Below are 12,708 nucleotides of genomic sequence, written 5' to 3'. Positions count from 1 at the left end.
ACCTTGATGCCAAGACAGAGTCTTTATCTTCTGTGCTGGGTAAGCTCTTCTTACATGTAATTTCCTCTAATTATTAGTGAGACACAAAAGTGGGACAGCAAAAGTTTAGGTCACTAAGGCACCAGCTGGGTGCCATTCTTGTTGAGTCATTTTATCAGTGACTTGGAGTCCTAAGAGCGTGTTCATTAGGTCAGCAGCAAGTACAAACCAGGCAGAGTTGTTAATATCACAAAAGATAGGAATAGTATATAAAGTAAACTAGAAAAATTAGGGAAATGGGCCATCAAAAACAGTATGTTCAAGAGGCCCTAGCACAAGGCCTCAAAGCAAACATTCGCTTGTACTAAGTCAGGAAGGAGCAGGTAAGCAACAGAAAGAAAGGCTGAGCTTTGACTGTAAGCCAGAAACGCAATGCTATGAATCTGAATGTTCAATATTATGTGCTGAGGGTGGCGGCAGTGGTGGAGGGAGTGGCAATAATAAATCCCATGAGAAGACAGGGAGGGGACTAACTTAGATGACCTCTTAATGGCCCTTTCAAATCTATCATTCCATTAACCTTTTCAGTTTGCTTCTGCTCAAGTCATTTCTACCAGTTTCTTTTTAGTTCTTTAACTAAAACCAAAACAAAGCAGCCTCTTCATTTCTCACCATCCCATTCCCCCAAAAAACTTTACAAGAGTCTGAAAATTCTTGTTAAAATTAATCTGAGAGCAGCTGAATTTTCCTTTTTAATTAGAATTTTGTGCTGAGTGCATCAGTTGCTTAATGCTTTGGTATTATGTCAAGGGCTTAGAGAAACTCCTCAATTAGAGAAAGCATTTATGGAAGTTGGAACACATCCAACATGAAGAAATGAATGACAAAATTATTTATTAAGGGCTTACTGTGCCGATCACTGTGTTAAGTGCTGAATACGAAAATGCAAGAAGCAAGATAGCCCTCACTGCCCTCAAGTCGCTTATGTTGTAATAGAAGATCACACAAAGTTAGCGTGGTGGCTGGGGAAAGATGTTTTGTTCAGGGAAGTTACAAGGATGATCAGTAAAGCCATAGAATGATTCCTTTCCATAAATGATAAGATTGACTTGATAACTGTGCCCAAGAGTTATGTGTGGGGAGCGGGGAGGTACAAGAGGAGGGATTTTACGAGCCAAGATGTTTGCATGAAAATGATTATTATACACCAGTGGATCTGGGGCTAGTTAGATATGATGAACTCTCACCAATTAGGAGCACAGGGCCCCAGGGCAGGGGCTGGAATGCCCATCTGGTGCAGTAGTAGGGAATGAGGTAGCAGGCTGAAAGGATGGGAGGAGTGTGAATGTGATTTCCTAGAATGCAAAGAGGCTTTTACTTCAGGCCTACCTCAGGAACCACCCTCTCTATGAAGCCTCTCCTGCTTTTTCCACCAGAAAGTTATCTTTCCTGCCTAAAATTTGAATACCTCCTTGCCTGGTCTTCTCCTGTGCATTTACAACTTAACAGCTAGCATTTATACAGACCCTACTATGTGCCAGGCACTGTACCAAGTGCTCTACAAAAATTACCTCATTTGATCCTCACAACAACCCTGGGAAGTATTCACTATGTGAATTATTTTACAGTTGAGGAAATTGAGGCAAGGGGTCACACAAGAGGTATAATTTGAACTCAGTTCTTCCTGACTCCAGACCCAGATCTCTATCTGCCCATAAAAATATAATTTACATCATCCTCTTTTGCATCATCATTTTTGTTTGTATGAATGTATATATGTATGCATGTATATCTATAATATACAATGTACATGAATATAATTTAATATAATATGTATAATAAAAGATAAGATACATATAATATATACATTGTTTCCACAATTTTAGACTGCAGGCTCCTTTTCCAGAGGATCTGTGTCAGCTTTCTCTGGTCTTACAATTTGTAATTTGCATAATAAATATGAATTGAAATTGAACTTGTTGGGGGAAAGGTTGAACAAATAATAACTAAAGCTGAAACATTCTTACCCTGAACAGCAACAGGAAAGACCTTGCTATTAGCCTTGCCCATGCCACCAACCAGCGAAATCAATCTGACAATTGATAAGCATTTGTTAAATGACAGCAGTTCCATAAATAGATCTGTTCTATTCAGGACACAAACATTGGTAATGTATTCATAATTCTGAGGTTTTTCTCCTGGGCTCAGCTTACACCCACCATTTCATTTCCAAGCTGACCTGTTTATGACCATCCAACAAAAATTAGTTTCATTCACTTCATGTGTGAATTCTTCTTACCAGGCCTCTCAGACTAACGTTTTCAAGTTGATTCTTAGAATTTTGGAAGAAGATGAAGTTAGTTAGTTAGCCTTTTGTATGCTCTCACAAAACTTTGCCCCTCCCCTATAACTGCCCCATTTCACTTCTAGTTAGGTCACTCTGAATATTTGTTGAGCATAATGTTACATAATAATAATAATAATCATTTATACTCATATGCTTTAAGGCTTGCAATATATCTCCCACGTGATAACCCTTTGAAGTTGGTATAAGAATCATGATCCTCATTTCACAGATTAGGAAACGGAAGTTAAGAGAGGTGATTACAAGAGCCCCAAAATATCAAACAGCAAGAGTCAGAATTGGCAGGTGGGCAGGGGCGGGGACACCCAGTTCTGTTTACTCCCAGCCTCTTTCTTCCCCACTAGTAGAATGAATTTAGCTGATGCAACTCATATTACTTTAAAATGCCTTATATTCATTTATTCAATTCACTATATTTGTAGTGAATTATTAAATCAAACAAAATTCGTAGTGAATTATTAAATCAAACAAAAAGCATTTATTAAACGTCTCCTATACAGATATTCAATGGCTAGAGAGCCAGCCTCAGAAACCAGTAACATCTGGGTTCAGGTTCTGCTTCTGACACATGCATAAATAAAGCATTCATTAAGTCAACACAGTTCAGATGTTATCAAGCAAGCTGCCAGAACCCCAGCTTTCTGGTCTCAGTATTCCAACTATTTGAGCTCATCTAAGTAAGAGCAAAAGACATGTTTGGCTGTGATCGTAAGCCATTTGGCTGGGAGAGAACCTTAACAGTTCATAATGCTGACCGTATAAACAAGAGTCGGGGTACAGACTCGTTCTCTAGGGCTGTCTAAGCCAACGCTGACAATTGCCTTCCAGACATGGTTTCTGTGCCATCCGTTAGAGAGACAAAGGGATACATTATGTGACCTCTCCAGCTGCTTTTCAACCCTGTAACTCTGAATTTTCATTTTTATATGTGTGATTTTTTTTTAATTCTGTGAAATCAGGATGAAAATACATCCTAGATTTTCCAAAGACTAGTTTTAAACCGGCTAAAGGCTTATCACTCTTCTACATCACTAATTTAGTCTGGCTATCTGGAGTCTCTGCTTCTGGCTGTTTTGCAGACTCAGGTTCTAAATTGTTTGCAGTGTCTTTAATGAGCCATGGGCAAAGACATAAAGTAATGAGCTTCGGTCTTAGCTTCCTCTTTTTCTCTATTTTTTTCTCAAGCGGTGTTAGTATTGCATTATTTATAACGTTCGTTTTCAACCTCAATTTGTCCTTAAATCAGGGCATGAATGATCCATTTCTGTTTACAGTGAATGATGTCAAATGCATTCCTTTTCTGCAATATCATCTTAAAAAATTAAACTTTCGGCTCTTTCCTTACTTAATATTCTACAGGCAGGATATGCTTGGCATGGAAATGAGTTCTGTAGCCTTACTTAGCTTACTCACAAAGAGTCTAATGCCAGGAGAGGACAAGAGCAAAGATAAAAGAAAGTTCACAGATGAACAAGTAAGATAATGTATGCAAGTACTTTGTAAATCTTAAATCACTATATAGCAATGTGAGTTGGAATTTTTTTAACTGGACCTGTGATTTCATGGGCCTAGGGAACTCACATTGAAGAAACTCTCCCTACCAGTGCAGATTAGTACTTTCATCATGGCACATTTGTTCTCTCAGCCCTGGGGCCATGCTGTCCTAAGAGCTCACCATATCAGAAAGGCCCAACTACCTGATCTTGCTTTAGCACCTGCCAGCTTCTTTCCATCCATCCTTGAGCATGTAGCCCCCACCTCAGTTCTTTCTCTTGCCCTGGAAATAGTAATCCAACCAACATTATTATTGCTTCTCCAAAGGCATGTCCTGTCAATCAAAGGCCCTGTGATTCTACTCAGCACCTCTGTGCATTCCTAGACCACAATGCCCCTTTCTGGTGTTGTCTTATTAGAATGTAAGTTCTTTGAGCACAGGGATTGTCTTTCTTTGAATGTGCTTTGAAAAGGGCCTGGTACAAAGTAAACTCTTAATAAATTCTTTTTTCATTCATTTTTCTCATAATAATAATAATAATTACTTTTATTTTTATCACCATTAAAACAGAGGTTTCATAAGACAGTTTTAAGGAGAAGTGAAAGAAAAAGAACGAGAAGGGATTGGGGAGTAAGAGTATGGGGAGAAATTGTTGGGGAAGTGCTCCATGTTGTACTTAACACTGATGGCCACCTTCCCTTCCCTTACCTTCCCTTACTTTCTCTAACACAAGCCTATCTTGTTTCTCTTCTTACCTTTTTGACCACCATTTTACAATCCTTTTTCTCCTCCTACTTCCTAGGGAGCATCTTCCAAGTTTTAGTCCTGGGCCCTTTTCTCTTCTCTTTCCACACTTTTCTCCTTACAATGTCTTTGACTCTCACAACTTCAATTATTACCTCTGTGTAAGTAAAGTGAAAATAGTCACTTGGCGCCTCCATGCTTTAGCTTCCTTATCTATTAAATAGTAGGGCCGTAAGAGGACTAGACCTCCAAGGTCCCTTCCAGCTTCTAAAATCTTAAATCCTATGATCTGATGAAACATACTACCCTCCTCCAGGGGGAGAGGTCATGGATTCAGAGCTTGTTGAGTGGTGTGTGTGTGTGTGTGTTTGTGTGTGTGTGTGTGTGTGTATACATGCACACACACGTATCATACATATATATGTATACGGCTAATTCAAGAATCTGTTTTGCTTGCCCATACATATTTGTAATGTGTTTTGTTTTTCTTGCTTTCTTAATAGATGGGGAGAGGGGAGGTGGGAGAGTATTTAGAACTGAAAATAAAGTATAATTGAATTCTAAAAATAAATAAAATTTAAAAGATATTAATAAGCTTTTCAAAAAAAGCTTGTGATCTGAAGGAATATTTGTCCTCTGGACTCCAAGGTTGTGTTCAATATTAAAGAATAATTTTATTCATATAGTTGATCTGTTCAAACTAACTGGTTGGCACAATGGAGAGAGCACTGGATCTGGAGTCAGAAAGACATGTTTAAATTCTGCCTCAAACACTAGCTTGTGTGTCTGTGGGCAAGTGACTTAACTTGTCTAAGCCTCAGTTTCCTCATCTGTAAAATGATGATAATAATAACACCTACCTTACAAGGTTTTTATGAGGATAAAATGAGATCAAATTTATAAAGTGCTTTGCAAATCTTAAAACACTATATAAATGTTAGCTATTTATTATTATCATTATTAATATTAATTGTTATTAACTATTAATGTTAATTATATAACCATTAATATTAATTACTATGTAATTCCCATGGTTAAACAAATATAGAAAGCTTCCAACTGTATCCCAGAAAGTCCATTTGTAAGTAGGAATATATTTTCCCACAAAAATATCATTAAATATGATTTAAGACAACAGGGTCTACCCTGCCCCAGCTCCCAATATCCAACAGCCTATGAAAGTTTTCCGAGCTGCTTCCTTTCCCATCCAATTCCTTCCTTCTGTACCTATTCCTTGGCCATTGAGTCTAGCTGGTTGAGTGATTAGGTGGTTACCTAATTAGTAAACCTGGAAAACAACCCCTTTTATGCAAACTTTTCCCCCTTGCTCCTGTTGTTATTGTTAAACTATCCTATTGGCTTAGATAAGAAACACCAATCTTTATCAAAATTCATATATTATGAATTCTCTTACCAATTCACAGGAGGTCATTGAGTCACTCTTAAGTCATTGCTAAAGAGAGGGCAATTGATAAATCTGTATTGGGATTAGGTTTACATTTTCTGGAAATAGACCATTGATAAACTACTTTGCTAAAAGCCCAGCAAAGGCTTTTAATGAGAGGCTGATTCATCAGCTAGCCTTTTAGTTCCTGTATCTTGCATACACACACGAGCAACGATTGTGAATCACTGAATGACCCCAGAAGTAGTAAAAATGGGATGGCAAACCTGTTTTTCTCTCTCCTTATTAGAATCTTTGCTCTCCTTCAAGGCTCACTTAAACAACTTGTCCTTTTGGGAAACCGTCTCATGTACAATGTCTGTTTAAATGATCATGGACTTATCTATCAGTCAAGTAGAATTTATTAAGTACCTACTATGTACAAGGCATTGTGCTCAGGCAAAAAATAGTCTCTACTCCCAATGAACATATAGTCTAATCAGAGAAAAAACATGCAACTACGTACACACAACAATGTATACAGGATAAATAGTCTCAGAGGGAAGGCATGAAGATTGAAAAGGCCTGAGGAAGGCTTTTTTTCGGAGGGCGGGATTAGCTGAGACTTGATGGAAGCCAGGGAAACCAGGAGGAAGATATTAGGAGGGAGAACATTCCAGTAAAAATGCTCAATGTAGAAAGATAGACGGACCTGTGAGGTACAGCAAGGAGGCCAGCGCCCCAAATCAGAGTATATGGAGGGAAACAAGGTGGAAGAAGAAATTTTGTGCCTGTCTAATAAGTGGTCAGCTTCTTGAGGGCAGAGACTGTTCAATCATCACAGTACCAGTACATAGTTGCTTCGTGTTTGTTGAATGAGTGAGTCCAGGATATCAAACAATCCTCTGTTGAATGAACAGGAAGAAAACGAGAAATCTCACACAGTTGTTTGTGGTATGTCTCTTTCCCCCTCTACGCCCCAATCACTGCCTTGTTGTGGTGGAGGGGTTTGCATAGCTTAGTGAAAATATGGGCTATGCCCTGTAAAGTTACCCAAGATGGTCATGGGGGAGAGTTTTGACAAAAAGTGATCCATTAGAGAAGGAAACAGCAAACTGTTCCATCATCTTTGCCAAGAAAACCCTATGGATGGTACCAAAATGATGACAAAAGGAAAAGAGGATGACAGAGGAGGAGATAGATAACAACAGACAGACTTCAAGGGATAATGGAAGATAGAAAGGCCTGACATGCTATGGTCCATGGGGTCATGAAAAGTCGGACACAACAACAACAACATTATAGCATGTCAATTTTTTTTTTTAAGTGACTGCTGAACAGAAACCTCAGCTGCATATCTTGGTTCTGCCTTCAGGCACACATCTAAAGATACTCTTCTACTCCCACTCCTTCCCAACCTACATTATTTTAAGGAAATAGACCTGACCTCTAGCCAACTACATTAGGTGCTTAACTATATTAGAAATAAAGAGAATTAATTATAATTCTTCTATAAGCCAGATAGCAGAGGGTGTTGGAGTCAGGAAAACCTGAGTCTGAATGCTGAATTAATTATAATTCTTCTATAAGCCAGATAGCAGTAGTGGTAACTCTCCACTCAAAATGCAGGGATTGGGATGAGTTCTTCACTTTATCACAGATTGAAAATATCCATCTACCATCACACACTACTTTCATCCTACTTATCCTTTGTTCCTTGTCCTCCTTTTCTCTGTCTCTCTCTGTCTCTTCCTCTCACTCTCTCTCTCTCTCTCTCTCTCTCTCTCTCTCTCTCTCTCTCTCTCTCTCTCTCTATCTCTCTCTCTCTCTCTCTCTCTTTCTCTCTCTCTTTCTCTCTCTCTCTCTCCCTCTCCCTCTCCATCTCTGTCTGCCTTTCTGTCTCTCTGTCTCTTTCTGTCTCTTTCTCTCTCTCTCTCTCTGTCTTATTTTCCTTTTAAAATATTGACAACTCCTCTTCATTTTCAAGCTCTTTGGTTCTTTGAATAATTCTTTGAATTGAATTCTCGACCTTTAGAAAATTGTCTTACTGACTTCCACACTCTCACTTTTCTCTCCCACTCAAGTGAAACTGAAATTGGTTCCACTTTCTGTTTGCTAATTCAAACCTTTGATTCTCCAACTACATAGCCTTTTTTCTCTACTCATGGACAAACCTGAGTCTTTTATTTCAGTGGAGACTTGTTTGCTTCCCTTGATGTTGCTACTGTCACACACACCCTTAATTTCCTTTTGTACCAAGTTCCCATAATTAAGTCCCTGGTAAATCTTTATTATTTTTAGTTCTTGGGTGTTTGTGCCCCATGACCTTTCCCACTGAGAACTCTGCTCTTATCTTTCCCAACTATAGTCTTTGCCCTGTCCCTTTCCTTATATTCCCCTTTTTTTTAATTGACATCTCTAGACAGACAGCATCCAAATCTTTTTTCAGCTCTCACAACACTCATTTTGACTAACCTCTCCTTTTCTGAGATTTTAATTTTACATCACCTGATTATATTATACTGAAGTTAGAAGGTGGGAGTTTTCCTCATTTTTAAAAACAATATTCCATATTATAAAAACAAATATTTGATTACAAGTCTTTTCAGGAGAGATTTTCCTTTCACAAAATGAACCACCCACGACTGACTTCCAATAATTCTACATTATTTAGATTTATTGGCCTTTACCTTATCTCTTCGATCCAGTGAAGGGGGGCAGGGGGGAGGAGAAGGATCTTAAAACCACTGATTTGCAAAGTCATTTCATATTCAATATTCTTTTGCCACAAATACGAGAATGGATTTGGCTTTTTTGAAACTGATAAGATATCTGGCTATCTCGTTATTGAAAACAATCCAATCATTTTTACTTCACCATTCCCTACAAACAAATGCCTTCCAGACTGAATTCAGACTTCAGTGGCCTTCAGAAAATAATTACCTCCATTTTGGCCCACATCCCGGGAGTACTGGGATACCTGGATGACATGATTACAACTGGTTCCCCTACAGCTGTTCTTCCATTAATCTCACTTTTCTAGCACTGATCCAGACCAATGCATCCATTAGCTTTAACTTAGATCACCTAAGAAACCATCAAAGTCACACGTTAATGGAACAAGTAGTACTTTTAAGCTCTCTACCCAGCAGAACAGAAATAATCTATGGGTGGGGCTGTACTCTGCTTGTTAAAAGAACATAACAAAGATAAGGCTACTTTGAACTTTGAACTTATTCCTTAGCCAGTGGCACTAACAGTTTTTTTCCTAAAATATTCCTGAGCATTAGTAGGTAAAACATTAACTATGATGAGTAAACAAATGAATAAACTATCCAAAGTCTATCTCAAAATATCTTTAATTTTCTTACAAATAAGTGGATGAATTATTCTTTTATTGAATCTACTCTTTCAATTTGCCAGCACTAGGAAGGAAAGGAAGGATTGATGGAGTAGGAAAAACAATGAGTAAAGGAGTCAGAGGACCAGGGTTCAAATCCCAGCTCTGCCATTCATTAACTGTAACCTGGGATGAATCACTTCTCTGGGTCTCAATTTTCCTTGTTTGTGAAATGAGGATCTCTAGGATCCTTTTTTAGACATAACTTTCTATGACTAAAGCTGGGAGCTAGTTTTGAAGGTAAATATGAGGTTTGAGGGTTGGCCATAGGGAAAACTGGAGGAAGTAGCTTTTGATGGCAGCTAGGTGACATAGTGGGTAGGGTGTTGGAGCCAGGAAAACCTGAGTCTGAATGCTGTCTCAGTTTTGGGACCCTGAACAAGTTAATTCAGTCTCCCTCAGGCTCAATTTCTTCATCTGTAAAATGGTCACTAGGAGGCGCCAGAGCACATAGAGTGCTGGGCCTGGAGTCAGAAAGTCTCATCTTCCTGGGTTCAAATCTGGCCTCAGACACTTACTAGCTGTGTGACCCTGGGCAAGTCATTTAACCCTGTGTGGCTCAGTTTCCTCATCTGTAAAACGAACTGGAGAAGTAAATGGCATAACACTGCAGTATCTTTGCTAAGAAAATGCCAAATGGGGTCATGAAGAGTCAGACACAACCGAACAATAACAGAAATGGGGATGACACTAACACCGAACTGACAAAATTGTTGGGAGGAGAAAATGCATGTAAAGGTAATTGTGAAACTTAAAGTACTATGTTTATGATACTTAATAATAATAATAATGCACTATATGCAACTTGTTGCTTCATTTTGTTTTTTTGGGGGGGGGGCAGGGCAGTTGGGGTTAAGTGACTTGCCCAAGGTCACACAGCTAGTACATGTGTCAAGCGTCTGAGGCCACACTTGAACTCAGGTCCTCCTGACTCCAGGGCTGGTACTCTACTCGCTGTGCCACCTAGCTGCCCCTGGTTCATACTTTCTTGATGTCATAATGATCTCTCTCATGTGTAAATTATTCTTGTTCTTCCTTGTAAAGTCATACGATATGTTCTAGCTGCTCTAAAAGAATAGATTCAGTGATTAGGGGGCTCGGAGCACAATTGTAAGTCATGTAACTTCAAGTGGGGTAGGTTCCCAGGGTACCAGTTTGAGACTATTACACTATTACTGGTAGTAAATTACTCTTACTATTACACATTACACTATGCTAATTTTGCTGAATGCTTTGTTGCATATCAAAAATACAGAGACCAACTTTCTTCTGGCTCTGCCCTGGAAATCCTCTATCTTGGAGAATAGTGTTAGAGTTCAGTCTCTAGGGCAGAGGGTGTCTATTTTATAAAATAAGTGCTAGAGATGATAGAAATCTCACCTCTCTGCTCCTTATGACGACTCTCCCTCGAGAAATAATGGTTGGAGGATTTGTCCTAGGAAAGATGAGACCTAGAAGAAGATGGAAATGGCTAACCAGAAGAAGATGGAGTCCATTTTGAAATTTCCCTGCAAATAGAAATCCAGTGAAAGCCTAGTTTGTATTCACGGGAAGGAAGGTTTACCTAATTTAGTAAAGGGCCTGACATACAGATTTTTTAAAAAGGAAAGTAATTTTATTACTGTAAGCTATTTAATATATCTCAGCTAACAGGACACAAAGACAGTATTCTTTAGACCAGAAGCTATGGGACTGGGAGATGGAGAGATGTCCATGAAGTGGATTTTGGCTAGGAAATTTCCTTCCATAACTCTCACTAAAGCAAAGCAATGGAGGAGAAGAGAGATGGACTATAGTCAGTCCAGTGAGGATATTTAAGGCAGATTACTGGTGTGTGACGAAAGGTGGTAGATGCAGAGAACAGCTTTGGTGTAGAAAGCTTCAGAGCAGGGAAGGAGAGTGGTTTTGGTGAATTGGGTATTATTTGGCCTGAGGAGATTGAGGAGAAAATAGAATAGGAAGGGAGAGCACAGAGGCATCCTGGCATCGGCCCCAGGATCTCCTTGACTGAATTTCATCAAGGTGCATAGAGGATGCTCTTAGGATTTGCAGGCTGGTTGCCCTGGTACCCCTACCCAGTATAAACCAGGGCAAGAACAAATGAAGGTGATAGCTGTGAGATCAGATTCATTCAAGTCCTGCTAGGCTGAATTGAGTCAGACAAGCTGGCTTCCCTCTAGTTCCTTTTCCACAAAAAGAATACCTGGAGAAACTTCCAAATAAACTTTCTAGTGGCAGATACCTTGAATCTTAGTGAGTCTTAGAATTAAATTTTTTAAAAATAAGCAAATACATATATTTAGAACCAACTACACTCAAGGAACTGTGATATGTTCTTCGGGAGATAGCAAAAGGAAGAAATAATCCCTGTCTTCAAGGAGTTTATAATTTTGCAGTGAAAATAGGAGACTCTCTAGAACTTATCATAGATGGGTGGTAATCTTTTTTGACGAAAGGAGCTCCCACACCAGGAGCTCTCCACACTGATTAAATCAGAGACCCTTCATGTATTCAGTTATTCATCTATAAATAATTATAATAAAAAGCAGAATATGAAGCAGATCAGTCCAACAAGGCTCAAATAGCTTCAGTTTCTATATAGATCTGAGGTTCCTAACCTGGAATCTATAATCTTGATCTTTTTAACCTGTTGATTTCAATATAATTTGTTCCTCTGTTGTTCTATGCACTTTATTTTAGGCAATTAAAAGCATTATTCTGAGAAGGAATCTATAGACTCCATCTGGGGTAAAGGTAGAGACTACAAAAGGGGTTCATGACACAAAAGGGTTAAAAATCTCTGATTTAGATTATGTAATAGCAGAATCACAGAATGTGGAGTTCGAAGGGATTTTAGCCTCCATCTAATCCATATAGGAGCAGTTAGGTGGCACAGTGGATGGAGTACCTGATCTGGGGTCAGGAAGACTCATCTTCTTGAGTTCAAATCTGACCTCAGACACTTAATAGCTTTGTGACCCTGGGCAAGCCACTTGACCCTATTTGCCTCAGCTTCCTCATCTGTAAAATGAGCTGGAGAAGGAAATGACAAATTACTCCAGTATCTTTGCCAAGAAAACCCCAAATGGAGTCACAAAGAGTCAGACACTATGAAAATGACTGAACAACAAAAATCTAACCTGAACCTGAAAGAAATCACCACTATAACACACCGAACAAATGGTCATCCAGCTTCTATTTAGAGACTTAGAATGTTTGGGCCCTGTTTTAATACAAGTAGTCCAGTTTACCTGCCAAATCAGTCATCAAGCATTTATTAAGCACTTGTATTCCAGGCACTGTGCTAAGTGCTGGGGACTCAAACGAAGGCACAAAATAAC

This window comes from Trichosurus vulpecula, chromosome 2 (genome assembly GCF_011100635.1).
Source record: "Trichosurus vulpecula isolate mTriVul1 chromosome 2, mTriVul1.pri, whole genome shotgun sequence".
Lineage (NCBI taxonomy): Eukaryota > Metazoa > Chordata > Mammalia > Diprotodontia > Phalangeridae > Trichosurus > Trichosurus vulpecula.
Note: the sequence above shows the minus strand (reverse complement) of the source record.